Genomic DNA, 15,109 nt, shown 5'->3' on the forward strand with positions numbered 1-15,109 from the left:
CATCTGGGCCACAACAATGCTACCACGACAAATATCATCTCAAGCATAGCTTTGTTCGGTGCCTCGTCTGTTTCTGCTGGATGGATTCTCAAAAGTGGCCCAGCTGGGTCAACGTTTCATGCACACAGAAAGTTGGAAGGATAAAGTAGCGGGGAGTGAAAATCATAGACTACGAGGCTGTGGCCTCCTGCCAGCCCTCCAGGGGTACCCTGAGTCATGGACTCCTCAGCAGAGGATACCCGTCCATCATTTCTGCCATCCTGGAAACTGGCCAAGGACAGGTGGGAGCAACACTGGGAGAGCCAGGCCGTGTTGGAGACATCTGAAGGATCCGTGTCTGCAGACGCCTTCGGAGAGGCCCCAGTTCCGCCCTGGCTCCACCCTCTCCGGGCTCTCACCAATGGGCCCCAGTTCCGCCCTGGCTCCACCCTCTCCGGGCTCCCACCAATGGGAAAGCAGGCAGGCCGTGATGCTTGTGCTGTGATGTGTAAAAAGGCCCCAGTCCCTCCTACCACACCGGACGTAAAGGGAAAGAGGAAGGGGCAAGGAAGTCGTGGTCAGGAAAGGGTTGAAATAAACTCCCGTTACCTTCATCAGAAGGACTAACGCTAAAGCTGAAGCTCCAATACTTTGGCCACCTGATGCGAAGAACTGACTCATTGGAAAAGACCCTGATGCTGGGAAAGATTGAGGGCAGGAGGAGAAGGGGACGACAGAGGATGAGATGGTTGAATGGCATCACCGACTCAATGGACATGAGTTTGAGTAAACTCCGGGAGATGGTGATAGACAGGGAGGCCTGGCGTGCTGTAGTTCATGGGGTCACAAAGAGTCAAACGCAACTAAGCCACTGAACAACAACAACCTTGACAGCAAGGAAAGCGCTTCACTCAGACTCCCATTCCCTGTATTCTCTGGCAAGATGGACATCTCTGAGAGGCGGTTCCCTAGAAGTTGCCACAGGGCACTGGGTGTCCTGCTTGTGATGGTCACTGAGGACAGCATTGCCCCCTGCTGAGCAGGATCTCTGACAAACACCTGAATTTGCATCAAAATGAGGCACTGAGTAGGGAGGGGAAAGGGGAGCTGCTAATCAACAGATGTAAAGTTTCAATGAAGCAACATGAATAAGCTCTAGAGACCAGGTGCACAGCATCCTACCCACAGTCAACAAGACTCTGCGCATGTGAGCAGCATCAGTCCTGTCCGACTCTGTGCGACCCCATGGAGTGCAGCCTGCCACGCTCCTCTGTCTATGGGGCTCTCCAGTCTCGAATACTGGAGTGGGTTGCCATGCTTCCCTCCAGGGGATCTTCCCGACCCGGGGATTGAACCTGCATCTCTTGTGTCTCCTGCATTGGCAGGAAGATTCTTTACCACTGAACCTCCTGGGAAGCCCAAGGAGACTCTGTTGTCTGCTTAAAAAGGGTAGATCGCAAGTGTTCTTACAACAATGAAACAAATTTGTTTTAAAAAATGAGGTGATGGTGGGAGGACTTTCAAACTATCCATACAAGAGGTAAGAAGTCACCATTTGACAATGCTCTGCAAGGTTTCAAAATATGTTCGAGGATAGCATTTTAGAGGGAGTCCCTCAAAAGCAGTGGAGCTGGTTGTACAGTGCAACCGGCTCAAGGGGCAGAGACTGACAGTAACCAGTCTCTGCCTGTACCCACTCCTACCTCCTGGATGGTGCTCTACCCTCCCACATGCTCCATAACTGGGGATCACAGGATGCAGAGGAGATGCTTGAAACGGGTGCTGTATTGGGGCCATCCCCATGCAAGACACAGAAGAGGCAGATCTTTGGCACAGAGAATCCAGGAATGGATGAATCCATCTAAATGTCTCCCCTTAAGTCCAGACACTCTAAGGACGGCCCTGCTTCCAGTGGGCAACACGGGGTGCACAAGGTGGGGAGAAGATAAGACCCATCTCTGAGGACAGAAGACTGACAATCAAGTGCAGACTCCACTGCAAGCCCACTCTCCGGTCCCCCCTAAGGATGACCCCACTTTACCACAGAGGCATGAGCTGTAAGGAGAAAAATGGAGTGCTGGATGGGAGGGGGTTACGCACTGAGGAAAGGGGCATAACTGGTTTTAACTTCTCTGATCATTTACACACAGAGAAATAGTCGTGAAACATTTCAAGAAATGTGATATTAACCAGACAGGCTTAATAGTCAAATGGATTTGGCGAAAATGCAAACAAGTGGAAAACCTGGCATCTCCTCCTTTTCCTTCTCTCCTTTTCAGAACTGAGGAGGACTTCCCCGGTGGTACAGTGGATGAGAGCCCACCTGCCAATGCAGGTGACGTGCGTTTGATCCCTGATCCGGGAAGATTCCGCTAAGCCCATGCGCCGCAGCTGCTGAAGCCAGCACACTCTAGAGCCTTCGAGCCACAACTGCTAAGCCCAAGCACAGCCACCGCGGAAGCCCGTGCACCCTGGAGCCTGTGCTCCCCGACAAGAGATGCCGCGGCTGCCACGAGAAGCCCGTTCACCGCAACCAGAGAGAAGCCCCCACTCTCCACAACTAGAGAAAGCCTGCGTGCAGCCACGAAGACCCAGCACCACCAAAGATAAATAAAGATAAAATAAATATTTTAAAAACTGTTTCTTTAAAACAAAAAAGAACTGAGGATTCAACAAGCGTTGCCCAAAACTAAATAAATCTGTGTTTGCCCATTGTTTTCTCCTTGCCTTGGCCAATTACATTAGAGTATGAGCGTTACCTTATCAAACCATCATCACTGTCGTATCCAGATGTACGTGAACAAGCACACACGTCCCCGCTGACGTACTTAATTGGGAAATGCTAAATCCTAATGACTTCCATTGACCGTGGAGGAGAGAGCGAAGGTCCCTTGAATAGAATGCATCTTTCAAAGCCTTCCTTCCTGTTGCCTTGGTGAATCCATGTGGAATGGAGATTGTCCTGGTGATAAGAGGAAGCCAAACCAAGAGAATGGGGGAGACGGTATATTGGGGCCAATAAACTCTCCTTGAAAGTTGGTTTCTTGGAGACAAGCTGGGTACACTATGGTGCTTTCAGCCAGCTCTCCTGCTGGCATTATTAGGTCCATAAACTCTCCTAAGATTCTATGAGCCAAATGGCCTCTCTCCCCGCACAATACCCTCAAGCCCAGGCCCCGACTTCCGTGAAGGGGAGGGATGCTGGCAGCTGAAATGCGATGCTGCGGTCACATGGCCACCTCTAGGATGCCTTAGGGCAGCTGGAGGTCAATAAAATGTCTTGGAATCCTGCCCGCCAGACCCCATCTATGCCTGTGGTCCCTGGGACTTTAGTGAGAACACAGCTTGTAAGATGGGGAGAAGGCCCACTGCACAAAACAGATGCCTGTTAACTAGGAAGTGTTCACAGCGGACCACAGCGGAGTTGCGAGGTATTTATGCAATCAGGAAACAGACCACCAGGGAGGGAAGGGAAGGAGGAGGAGCAGCGGTGGGTCCCCAAGGCGGCCTAAAAGGAAAAAAGCACGAATGACCCAGCTCGATCTTAAAGAGCCTGCCGGGGGCGCCAGGACCCACCAGGGCTCCCGGCAGAACCTGGGTGCAGTGCTGTCTGTGGATCTTCACCTGCAGCTCGGAGCTCCTGCCGTGACTGTACCGATATGCGTCCCTGAGCAGCCCCTCTCCCTATCGGATATGCCCTTGAATCTCCCGGGGATCTTGTTAATATGCAGATTCCTTATCCCTGGGTCAGGATTGGGGTCCAAGATTCTGCATTTATGAGAAATGGCAACCCACTCCAGCACTCTTGCCTGGAAAAGTCCATGGACTGAGGAGCCTGGTAGGCTACAGTTCAAGGGGTCGCAAAGAGTCGGACACGACTAAGCGACTTTTTCTTTCTTTCTTCCTTCCTTCCTTCCTTCCTCCCTCCCTCCCTCCCTCCCTTCCTCCCTTCCTCCCTCCCTCCTCCTCCCTTCCACCCTCCCTCCCTCCCTCCCTCCCTCCCTCCCTTCCTTCCTTCCTCCTCCTCCCTCCCTCCCTCCCTTCCTCCCTCCCTTCCTCCCTCTCTCCCTCCCTCCCTTCCTTCCTCCTCCTTCCTTCCTTCCTCCCTCCCTCCCTTCCTCCCTCCTCCTTCCTTCCTTCCTTCCTCCTCCTCCCTTCCTCCTCCTCCCTTCCTCCCTCCCTTCCTTCCTCCCTCCCTTCCTCCCTCTCTCCTTCCCTCCCTCCCTTCCTTCCTTTCTTTCTTTCTTTCTCAGATGATATTGATGCCGCTGGTCCCTGAACACGTTATTAGGAAAAAAGCATCTTGGGCCCCACCCCAGGCCTAGGGAATCAGAGTCTGCATCTCTTCACATCCCCAGGGGACTCACATGCACATACAATTTCAGAAGTTCTGTTCTAGACACTACTTACACGTTGGAAATCAGAACAAGGGCATCAGAGAACTTCACGCCCAAGAGCCATGCTTGGTACCCATGAAATGAGCCAAAGTAGGGAGCATGTGAAGCCATCACCTTTGAGTTTCTGCTGTCAGGGAGCAACTCCATCACAACGACAGATGCCGCCAGACTGAACACCTGGCAGGTATTGCTTGCATAAAGGAAAAGACAGAAAAGCATTTCAAAAGTTTACCCACTGATAGAAAAATGTAAGTATTACCAGCAAAAGGAACCACTAAATGAGTAAGAAATGAAAGTTGATCTATGCTTTATCTAAAGAAAGAAAAACAAAAAGCAAAAAAAAAAAAAAACGAAGAAGAAGAAAAAGAACACAGAACAGGGAAGACCCCAGTACAAGCTCAGTTTTGCCACTAACGGGTGCGTACACACCTTCGGATTTCCCGGTGATTCAGTGGTAAAGAATTCACCTGCCAATGCAGGAGACACAGGAGACTCAAGTTTGATCCCTGTGTCGGGAAGCTCCCCTGGAGGAGGGCATGGCAACCCACTCCAGTGTTCTTGCCTGGAGCATCCCATGGACAGAGGAGCTTGGTGGGCTGCAGTCCGCGGGGTCGCCCAGAGTCGGGCACTCCTGAGCGACTGAGCATGAGCACAGACCTTTGGTGAGACTCGATCTGCCCAAACTTCAGTCTGTTTGTCCCTAAAACTGGGCATCTGTGTCCACAACTCATTCCCAGTTCTAAGAATCTAAGCTTTCAAAATCGAAGCTTTACATTTTGATGCTTTGCTGTGATTTTCAGGGTAGACTTAAACAGATGCATTTCAAATATCGTTTTTGGAAAAAGTGTGAACTGGAAAGACAACCCAAAGAATGTAAGAAAATACTTGTAATGAGGTTTTTTTCAGTTGGGGCTTATCCAAAAAGAGTTGCTATGAATATTTGTGTACAGGTTTTTTGTGTGAACATAAATTTTCATTCTCCGGAATAAATGCCCAGGAGTAAAATTTCTGGGTCTGTGAAAATCCCGTGTTTAGTTTCATAAGAAATCGCCCAGATATTTTCTGGAGCAGCAGTGCCCTGCTGCGTCCTCAGCAGCGACTGGGGAGGGATCCAGTTTCTCCGCGTCCTCCTCAACACCTGGTCTTGTCGCTCTTTTACTTTAACCCTTCTGATAGATTCTGCACAGATATCTCGTTGTCATTTGCATTTGCATTTCCCTGATGGCTACTGATGCTGAACATCTTTTTTTGTGCTTACTTGTCATCTGGATTCAGAGAAATATCTCTTTGTGTCTTTTGCCCACTTTCCCTCCTTTTAACTGAATTTGACTACTAAAAAGCTCTGTGCTGCTCTTAGAGGAATAAGAAACATGTATCCCTGCCAGAAAAAAAAAAAACAAGAGACATGCATCCTCAGACATTCACGGAAAGACCTGCAGAAACGACCATGAAAAGCAGTTGAACTTATTAAACAGTCATTGTCGAGAAGAGCATTCCGAAGGCGGAAGCCAAAGTCTCAGTGGTTCCTGCCAGATTTCAGAAGGCTCCAGAAGAATATTTCTGTACGATGCTCTTCAACAAGTTAGCATGTGTTCTTATTTGGGCGGTGTGTGTAGGGGGGGGTGGTGCGAGGAGGGGCGTGTTCATAATTAGGCTAACATGTCCTAGAGCCTCCATCAGAATTCCGACCACATTCTAATACCCAGTGCTGATTCTAATACCTGGTGCTGTGAGCAGCGTGCTAAGATTCTATTTTGGTGGAAAACCGACATTAGGGAGCCCTGGTTTACCATTTTCCAGGCCACAATTGTTTCTTCTCTGCTCTGTGTTGCAGCATTCTGGACAATGCCTGGGCATTCCAGAAAGGAAACAGGCTGGCATTGCTTTCTTTCAGAGAAACCCCAGGGCTGGGAGCAGGGACTCCTGCAGCCCCTCTGAGCAGGGGCAGGGGGCCCACAGTGAACGCAGGCCACGGGGCAGCTCATGGCATGGCACCCTTATCCTTAGCCTCACTCTTCACAGCAGCCGCAGAGGTGGCAACCACCCAAGTGCCCAGCGGTGGATAAAGGGATAAACAAAATGCAGTCCGTACACAATTCAGGTTTGGAAGGGAAGGGGATCCTGACAGAGGCCGCAACACACATGAACCTTGAAGACGTTAAGGTGAGTGAAGCAGTCAGTCATCAAAGGACAAACAGTGTGTGATCCCACTTGTGTGAGGTCCCTGGAGGAGGCAAAGCCACAGAGACAGCAAGGAGGAGGGTGGCTGCCTAGGGCTGGGGGAAGGAGCATGGGAAGCTGGCGTTTGATGGGGACAGAGCTTCGGTTTGGGAAGAGGAAAAAATGCCCTCGAGAGGATGGTGGTGACGGTTGCCCAATGATGTGCATGTACTTAAAGCCACTGAACTACACATCTGTGTGTGTTAGTCACTCAGTCATGTCCAACTCTTCGCAAACTACACGTTTAGAAATGGTTAAAATGGCAGATTTCATGTTATGTATATATTCCCACAGAATTCCCTGGTGGTCCAGTGGTTAGGACTTAGTGCTTTCACTGCTCTGGGCCCAGGTTCAATCCCTGGTCAGGGAACTAGGATCTCACTTATTTATTTTTAGGGGGGCTCCAAAATCACTGCAGATAGTGACTGTAGCCATGAAATTAAAAGATGCTTGCTCCTTGGAAGAAAAGTTATGACCAACCTAGACAGGATATTAAAAAGCAGAGACATTACTTTGCCAACAAAGGTCTGTCTAGTCAAAGCTATGGTTTTTCCAGTAGTCATGTATGGAAGTGAGAGTTGGACTATAAAGAAAACTGAGTGCTGAAAAATTGATGTTTTTGAACTGTGGTATTGGAGAAGACTCTTGAGAGTCCCTTGGACTGCAACCAGTCCATCCTAAAGGAAATCAGTCCTGAATATGCATTGGAAGGACTGATGCTGAAGCTGAAACTCCAGTACTTTGGCCACTGATGTGAAGACCTTGATGCTGGGAAAGATTGAAGGCAGGAGGAGAAGGGGCCAACAGAGGATGAGACGGTTGGATGGCATCACCGACTCAATGGACATGAGTTTGAGCAAGCTCCGGGAGTTGGTGATGGACAGGGAGGCCTGACGTGCTGCAGTCCATGGCGTCGCAGAGTCAGACAAGACTGAGTGACTGAACTGAGCTGATATATTCCTACAGTTTTTTAGAAAAGAAAAGGTGGATTCTTCACGTTCAGACTCACATTGATCTCATCTTCGACAGGTGACTGTCCAGGTCTGCTCAGAAGCAGCCTGGTTCTGATTCCCCAAACCTCCAGGAAAGAATAAAGTGTAACAGCCTGGCAGCCAGTTCTCATTGCCTGAGGAAGCCAAGATGCCTTCCTGTTTGCCAGCAGCAGGGGCGGCTTGATCAGACCCACTGGCAACCCTCCTCTGCCCTTCAAAGCCGAAGGAAAAATCGGCTTTAGAGTAGGAATTTAATGGAAATTCAGGTCTTGTTGGCAGATGAGAGATTTGATGAATTTTTCCTTATCTTCCCCATGCTTGATGGACTTAGCCTTGGGGGATTCTAAGCATTAACTTGGTTCAGATATCAAAGGCTTCCAAGCAGGAATGGACCCTGAAGATGGTTTAATCCAAGCCCAGCTGGGGAAAGAGACTGCACAGGACAGCAGGAAAGGACAGGCCCAGGCCGCTGCCCTCTGACCTCCATCCACATGTGGGCTTTTTGTGCTTCTTTTATCACACCATCTAGACCCCCAGCGACGGTCTTTATTACAGTCAAAGACCCCTGGGAGGAAACACCTGACTTCTCACCTGTGTCAGGCATGAGCACGCGTGCTCAGTCGTGTCTGACTCCTTGCAACCCCATGGACTGTATCACGCCAGGCAAGAAACACTGGAGTGGGTTGCCATTTCCTCCTCCAGGGAATCTTCCCAACCCAGTGGTCGAACCTGAGTCTCGTGCATTGGAGGCGGATTCTTTACCACGGGGCCGCCTGGGAAGCCCCTGTGTGCTGCTGCTGCTACTGCTGAGTCACTTCAGTTGTGTCCGACTCTGTACGACTCCAGAGACGGCAGCCCACCAGGCTCCCCCGTCCCTGGGATTCTCCAGGCAAGAACACTGGAGTGGGTTTCCATTTCCTTCTCCAATGCATGAAAGTGAAAAGTGAAAGTGAAGTCGCTCAGTCGTGTCCGACTCTTAGCGACCCCATGGACTGCAGCCCACCAGGCTCCTCCGTCCATGGGATTTTCCAGGCAAGAGTACTGGAGTGGGGTGCCATTGCCTTCTCCGGCCCCTATGTGAGCTGTCAGCAAATAGATCCATCGTCCTCTGCAGGCAAGGGGGAGAAAGTCCTGCCCTCACAAAGGTCATGCCTGCAGTCACAGGGTTCTGATACCGTACCCTTGGCGTGCCACATTGACAGCTCACCGGACGACCATCACTAATCACAACAGGAACGCTGACTGCGTCCCTGCCATGGCCACACTGATACACACGTATCAGTGCTGTGCTCCTCCCATCTGACGGACTAGACAACTGAGGCCCAAAAAAATCAATGAACTCCCAAGGCACGCTGCTGGAAGGTGCTGACCCAGACCAGCTGCAAACTGAGACGGCAAGGGTTCTGCCCAAGCTCAAGGGCTCTGAATGTAAACCCCAGCTCTCGGTGGTCTCAGCTCTTTGTTTACAAATGGACATAGAGTGTGCTGCGGGCAGTGACCCATCACCATCTCAGGAGTGTATCCTACCCCCTCAGCTCCAAGTGCTCTGAGCCCCCGAGGGAGTGGACCAGGCGGCGGGTCAGCTGCTGCCCCCTGCTGGGCGGCCTGGGCTCAGCAGCCATTTGTTGGGGGGGGGGGTGCGGCTGGGGGAGTGCAGGGAGGAGGGTGGGTCCTGGGAGAGAAAGCCCCTGTAGGAGTTCTGTGAGTGGCCAGTGCGGAAAGGTCACCTCTCCACCCCTCTCCCCTCCTCTGGTCCTCCTCCCACCAGGGAATGGATGGAGGAGCTGTGAGCTGGTTTCTCAGCATCTAAGACAGCCTCAACCAGCTCCCCTGGGGTGGCCCGTGCTGGTCAATGAGCCCTAGCTCTCTCTTTCGTCTGGGGAGGGCTTCCAACTTTGCCCCGAGTCTGGTGGGGGCCGAGGGGGCAGCCGTACCAGGCCCTCAGCCCCGACACAGACACACACCTCCCTTCAAGTTTGTGGCCCGAAGTGTATGCAGTTCAAATGGGACACGCCTGTCCATTGACCAAGGCAGTCGACCTCTTGGGACTCCCCGTGGGGGGCTGTCCTGAGCCAGACCTGGGAAGCGAGGCACTCCCTGTGAGCTTTAGATGGTGAAACGAGTCGCTTGCTTCCGCCTTACTGAGACACAGAATTGTGGTGAGCTGCCAAGCTGTCTTGTAGCTGGTTTTAGACTCCGTGGCCTTTAAGCTACACCAAGTTGCCGTACATCATGCAAAGCTAGTCTGCAGCAGCGGGTCGGGGCTGGTGAGGAAGTGTTTGTTTGTTTGTTTGTTTTGTTTTTAAATTAAAATTAATTTTTAATTCATATTTGGGGGGAAGTGAAAACGTTCCATGTCTCAGCTGTGGTGCAGGGACGTGACTGAATACATCTGTCAAAACTTAGTGATAGGGACTTGCCTGGTGGCTCAGTGATGAGGAATCCACCTGCTAATGCAGGGGACACAGGTTCGACCTCTGGTCGGGGAAGATCCCACATGCTGCAGAGGAACTGAGCCTGTGCCCCTCAACTACTGAGCCTGTGCTCTAGAGCCCGAGAGCCGCGACTCCTGAGCCCACGCACCCTAGAGCCTGTACCCTGCAACAGGAGAAGGCACAGCAATGAGAAGGCCATGCACTGCAACTACAGAAAAACCCACGCAGCAACAAAGACACAGCAGAGCCCAAAATAAATGTATAAATTATTTTTTAAAACTTAATTATACCTAAAGAAAAGTTGAGTTAAAAAAAAAATATCTCCTGGAGGGCAGTTTCCTCTTTCATGGAAGGCTGACCGATTCATGCTCCCTGGTTCTGTGTGAATCCCCAGATGGAAACCTGGTTACCTGGCAACACCTTTTGCAATTCACTCCGGTGCTGATTTAGCAAACTTTGTGGGCTGTGTGGGCTTCCCTTGCGGCTCAGCTGGTAAAGAATCCGCTTTACCATTGAAATCCATTTACTGTTTAAAGAATGGCTGTGTGCTCATTGCCAGCCTCCAGGTACCAAAGTGCCCCAAAGGTGGAATGCACTAGATCAAGGATGACTTCTCAGCTCATGGCTCCACCCCCAGGCGGCATCTCCTCCCTCCAGGAGTCCTCAAGGCACCTTTCCCATCAGTCAACCTTGTCTTCCTGTTTTCCTCCTTGTCTTCTTGCCCCAGATGTCCGGTCCTTGACTTGTTTTCCCTGTTATCATTCACTCCCTGGATAATATCCCACTTGAAGGCCCCAAATATCTTCCAATGCTGAGGACTCCTGCTTACCTGTCTCTTGCCTGGATCTTTTCCTCAGGCTAAAGACAGCGGATGTATCTCCACCTGCCAACTCAACATCCTCTTTGGAAATGCAACTCAAACTTAACAAGTCCAAAATCAAACTCTGATTTCCCCTCCCCCAAAACCTGTTCCTCCCCAGGTCTCCCCCAGCTCAGAGCCTGGGAATGCCATCCTTTCATCGCTCAGCTTCCAAAATCATCCTTGGCTCCCTCTTCCTCTCCCTGGCCATCAGGAAATCCTGACTCTTTAGTGTTCAAAATATACCCAGAGTCCACCTTCCTCTCATCTCATCCATGGCTACTGCCCTGGACCGATGCATCAGTGTTCACCTGAACTGCTGTGATAGCTTTCTGGTTCGACCCTTGTCCCCTGAAGCCCGCCCTGAGCACCGCAGCTCAGGCAGGTTGGTCCCTCTGCTCCAGTAAGTTCCCACCTCCCTGAGCAGAAGGTCCAGGGTCCTGACAATGACCATTAGACCCTTGTATAACTTAGCCCCAATCTGCACCCGGTTCTTCTCCAGCCTGGTGGCAGCCTGGCTCTTTCCAGACACACCTCATGTATTCTTCGCTCAGGGACTTTGCACCTGCTGTTCTGTTAGCCTGGGATACTCTGTGCTCCAATATCTCCCTTCCCTCCGTGTTTGCTGACCCTCATCTTGGACCCAGTGCCTAGATGTGTAACTAGTTGTCTTATAAAGCCTTATAAACCATCATATAAAGCCTAGAGAGGCGAGATTAGGTGGTTTTACTGTCTCCACTCTCCACCCACCGATGGTGTCAGGAAAGAGAAAAGACACAGAACACAGACTTGTCCAATGTGAGAAGTCTCTGTTTCACCTGACCCCCACAGGTAGGTGGCCCCAAACTCAGAGGCGATGGACTCCCACTCAGGGAGAGTTGCCCTCAGGGACGGGTGGTGGGGGTCCCTGTAACCCCAGGTCATCTGGCAAGGTCCCGGGAGAGTGAGCCCTCCCTCTCTCCTTCTTCCCAGCCACACATTCTTCCCCCAAGTGACGATGCTGTCTGCTGCCAGGGCAGGCGAGGCGATGGCATGACCCGGGCTTATGGATCCGCCCCACAGCCCATCCGTCTGAGGGCAGACGACAGCGCTGCAGAGCCACGTGTTCTCACACACCCGGGCTGCTCGGCCACGTCTGCGTGTAACCAACATCCCCTGTTTTCTGTGTCCCTCTGTGGATTCCTCCCAACTTTCCCCTCGGGATGGTCTGAACCCCCCACAGAGGCTCAACACTGCTGCTCACATCGTCTGCCAGGTCATACGTGGACATCCACCTCCCTGAGTGTCCTGGACAACCTTGCTGAGTGCCTGGAAATTCTTCCCAGTGATTCTGGGCTTCTCTGTTAACTCTAGACTCAGAGGTCACCGAACCCTTCTGGACTCTACTCCAGCTGGACCCTGGGGAGGGCTGAGGGCGCCAAACCAAGAAGCAATCACCGCCGGAGAATGTAGTCCGCGTCCAGGACCATCGAGCTCCGGGATGGCAAATGCGGGTACGGGAGACCCGGAGAACGGCCTGCTCTGCTTGAGTAGCTGCTGCTGCTGCTGCTGCTAAGTCGCTTCAGTCGTTTCCAACTCTGTGCGACCCCATAGACGGCAGCCCACCAGGCTCCCATCCCTGGGATTCTCCAGGCAAGAACACTGGAGTGGGTTGCCATTTCCTTCTCCAATGCATGAAAGCGAAAAGTGAAAGTGAAGTCGCTCAGTCGTGTCTGACTCTTTGAAACCCCGTGGACTGCAGCCCACCAGGCTCCTCCGTCCACGGCAAGAGTGCTGGAGTGGGTGCCATTGCCTTCTCCACTCGTACTCTTGAGCAGGAACGACAGCTGATGCTGATTGTTGACTTGCGGTTGCTTCCCCGCCTCCCTCCTCCCCTCTTGCCACCAACGGAGAGGGAGCTTCAAGCCAGAATACATTTGAATGGCAAAATAATTTATGCTTCATTAGGGTGCTGGATTTAAAATTAGAAGTTTCTATGCATAATCACATGGACGGTTTAATCTCATTGTTTTGCCACTCATTAGCGACTCTTCTTAGATGTCTGTGACACTAGAGCCTTCAACCTATTTCTAGGCCACCCCTTCCTCCCCTTTCTATAAACTACACCGAATTCATCTTCCTAAAATGCCACCCTGGTCGTTTCGTAAGCCAACTCTAACACACACTGAAGAGTTGGGCACCAAGTGGCACTGAAGACCTTGTATGCTGACCCATGACCTTGTCATCACGTCCACTGCTGCTGGCCGAGCCCACGTACCTGGTAGTCACTCCAGATCCCTTTGCTCACTCTCTTCTCTCCATCTGGGAGGGAACTTTTCTACCTACCAAAACTCTGCCCACGCTTAAGACCCAACTCAAAAGCTACCTGCCCATGAATTCTCTGGTTACTACAACAAGAAGTCTTCTCCCTGCTGCCATCACTGATGCCCAAGCTGATCAAGTCTCTTATTAAATATTCTTATCTAATTGTCCCTGGCACCAGAGATTTTATTCTACAAGCCTTTGTAGCCTATAACAGGGTTCTATGTCATAGATTCTTTTGGATTAAGGGTAAATGAAAGACAGGCCATGTCTCTCCTTAACCCTTTGTGATAGATCAGGGAACAGTAAGACATGTGATACACTCAAAGCACAAAGCTTCCCCTACTGTAGGTGCCTCTAAAATTCTCAGATTCTCGATGTCATTCATAAACTTTCTCTCTGCTCCTAGTCAGCTTCCTTGCCCATCAAACCACACCAGATATTTCTGTTATTTTTCACTGCTGTATTCAAGCTCTGAACCCTAACCATCTCTCCTAACCCTCAGCAAATGACTTTGACTCATATTTCAAAGAAAAGACACCAGAAGCCCTCCTCCCTCGCTTTTCTGGACCTGGGCACAGCCCCACCTCTGTCTTTGGGGCATCTGTTCCTTTCCTTTCCTCCAGCATCAGGTGTGTTCCTGTTTCCGCTGGAGGCCAGGGCCCCCACCTCACTCTGGTGACCAGCCCGTCTGAGCCATCGTTTATTCCCCTTTCTGCAATGCTCATGACAGTTCTCTATAGCCTTATACCTCATTGAAAATACCCAGGTTCAAACCTCTGCTGCCTCACACAGCCACAGGGACGGGATGGTTAAGTTGGTGTGTCAGCTTGACTGGGCTGCAGAGGCCTCAGGTTCCTGCTTGAACTTTATTTCTAGGCATGTCTGTCAGCGTGTGTCCAGACAAGATTGGCATTTGAATCAGAAGACTGAGTAAAGCCAGTGGCCCTTTCCATTGTGGGGGGGCCTCGTCCAATCCATTGAGGACCCAAATATCAGGTTGACCAAAAAAGCTCTTTCCCGTCTTCTGTAGCATTTTATGGAAAAGCCTGAATGAACCTTTAGGCCAACCCAACAGAACAAGAGGGCAGGGGAAGGGATAATTTGTCCTCTCTGCCTGTTTGGTCCTGGGCTTCAGCCTTTTCCTTCCCTTGGACTAGAACTTAAACCACAGGCTCTCCCGGTTCTCAGGCCTTTGGACTCAAGACTAGAGCTGGAGCCCCAGCTGCCCTGGGTCTCTGCTTACAGAGACAGTAGAACTTCTCAACCTGGATAATCACGCGAGCCAATTCCCAATAATGACTCTAGAGAGCCAGTGTGTGTGTGTTAGTCGCTCAGTCGTGTCTGACTCTTTGTGACCCCATGGCCTGTAGCCCTCCAGGCTCCTCTGTCCATAGCGTTCTCCAGGCAAGAATACTGGAGTGGGTTGCCATTTCCTTCTCCAGGGGATTTTCCCCACCCAGGGATCAAACCCTTGTCTTCTGCATTGCGGGCAGATTCTTTACCATCTGAGCCACCAGGGAAGCCCACAGAGCTATTAAAACAATTCAAGTATTTCATGGCAACTGGCCAGGGTGACCTCAGCTTCCTTCTCACAAAACAGATGGTTTTGCCTGTGGGTCTTCGCTGTTTGCAGTCCAGGGCCCAGAGGTCCTCTCCTTTGAACAGGAGGCCCCTGTTAGTGTTTTTGCCTAATTGACTTTGTTTTGGATGTATTGGTTCATTTAGTCCTTTTATAGTTGAGTCTTGCTGACTGGAAAACTATTCTCTCCCTTTTTATATTTTTATATAAACTGTATATAAACTACATCTACTATGTGTTCTCTTATAAAAGAAATAGATGCTCATTACAGAGAAAATATAATGCAGATGAGTGAACAGAGTAAAATAAAATACATCCTTCACATCTTTAAATAAATAAATAGT

The 15,109-nt window shown here is 50.8% G+C and overlaps 1 non-coding gene across 1 annotated transcript; it reads left to right on the forward strand.

The window, feature by feature from the left end:
• The first annotated feature begins 6,893 nt into the window (after window positions 1–6,893).
• Window positions 6,894–6,966, forward strand: TRNAE-UUC (transfer RNA glutamic acid (anticodon UUC)). The gene has a single exon. It is a non-coding gene; the product is annotated as a tRNA-Glu (tRNA).
• Window positions 6,967–15,109: the final 8,143 nt, after the last annotated feature.

This window comes from Bos grunniens, chromosome 3, assembly GCF_055505025.1.
Source record: "Bos grunniens cultivar Pamir isolate PY7600 chromosome 3, Bosgru_T2T1.0, whole genome shotgun sequence".
In the NCBI taxonomy this organism is placed as follows: domain Eukaryota; kingdom Metazoa; phylum Chordata; class Mammalia; order Artiodactyla; family Bovidae; genus Bos; species Bos grunniens.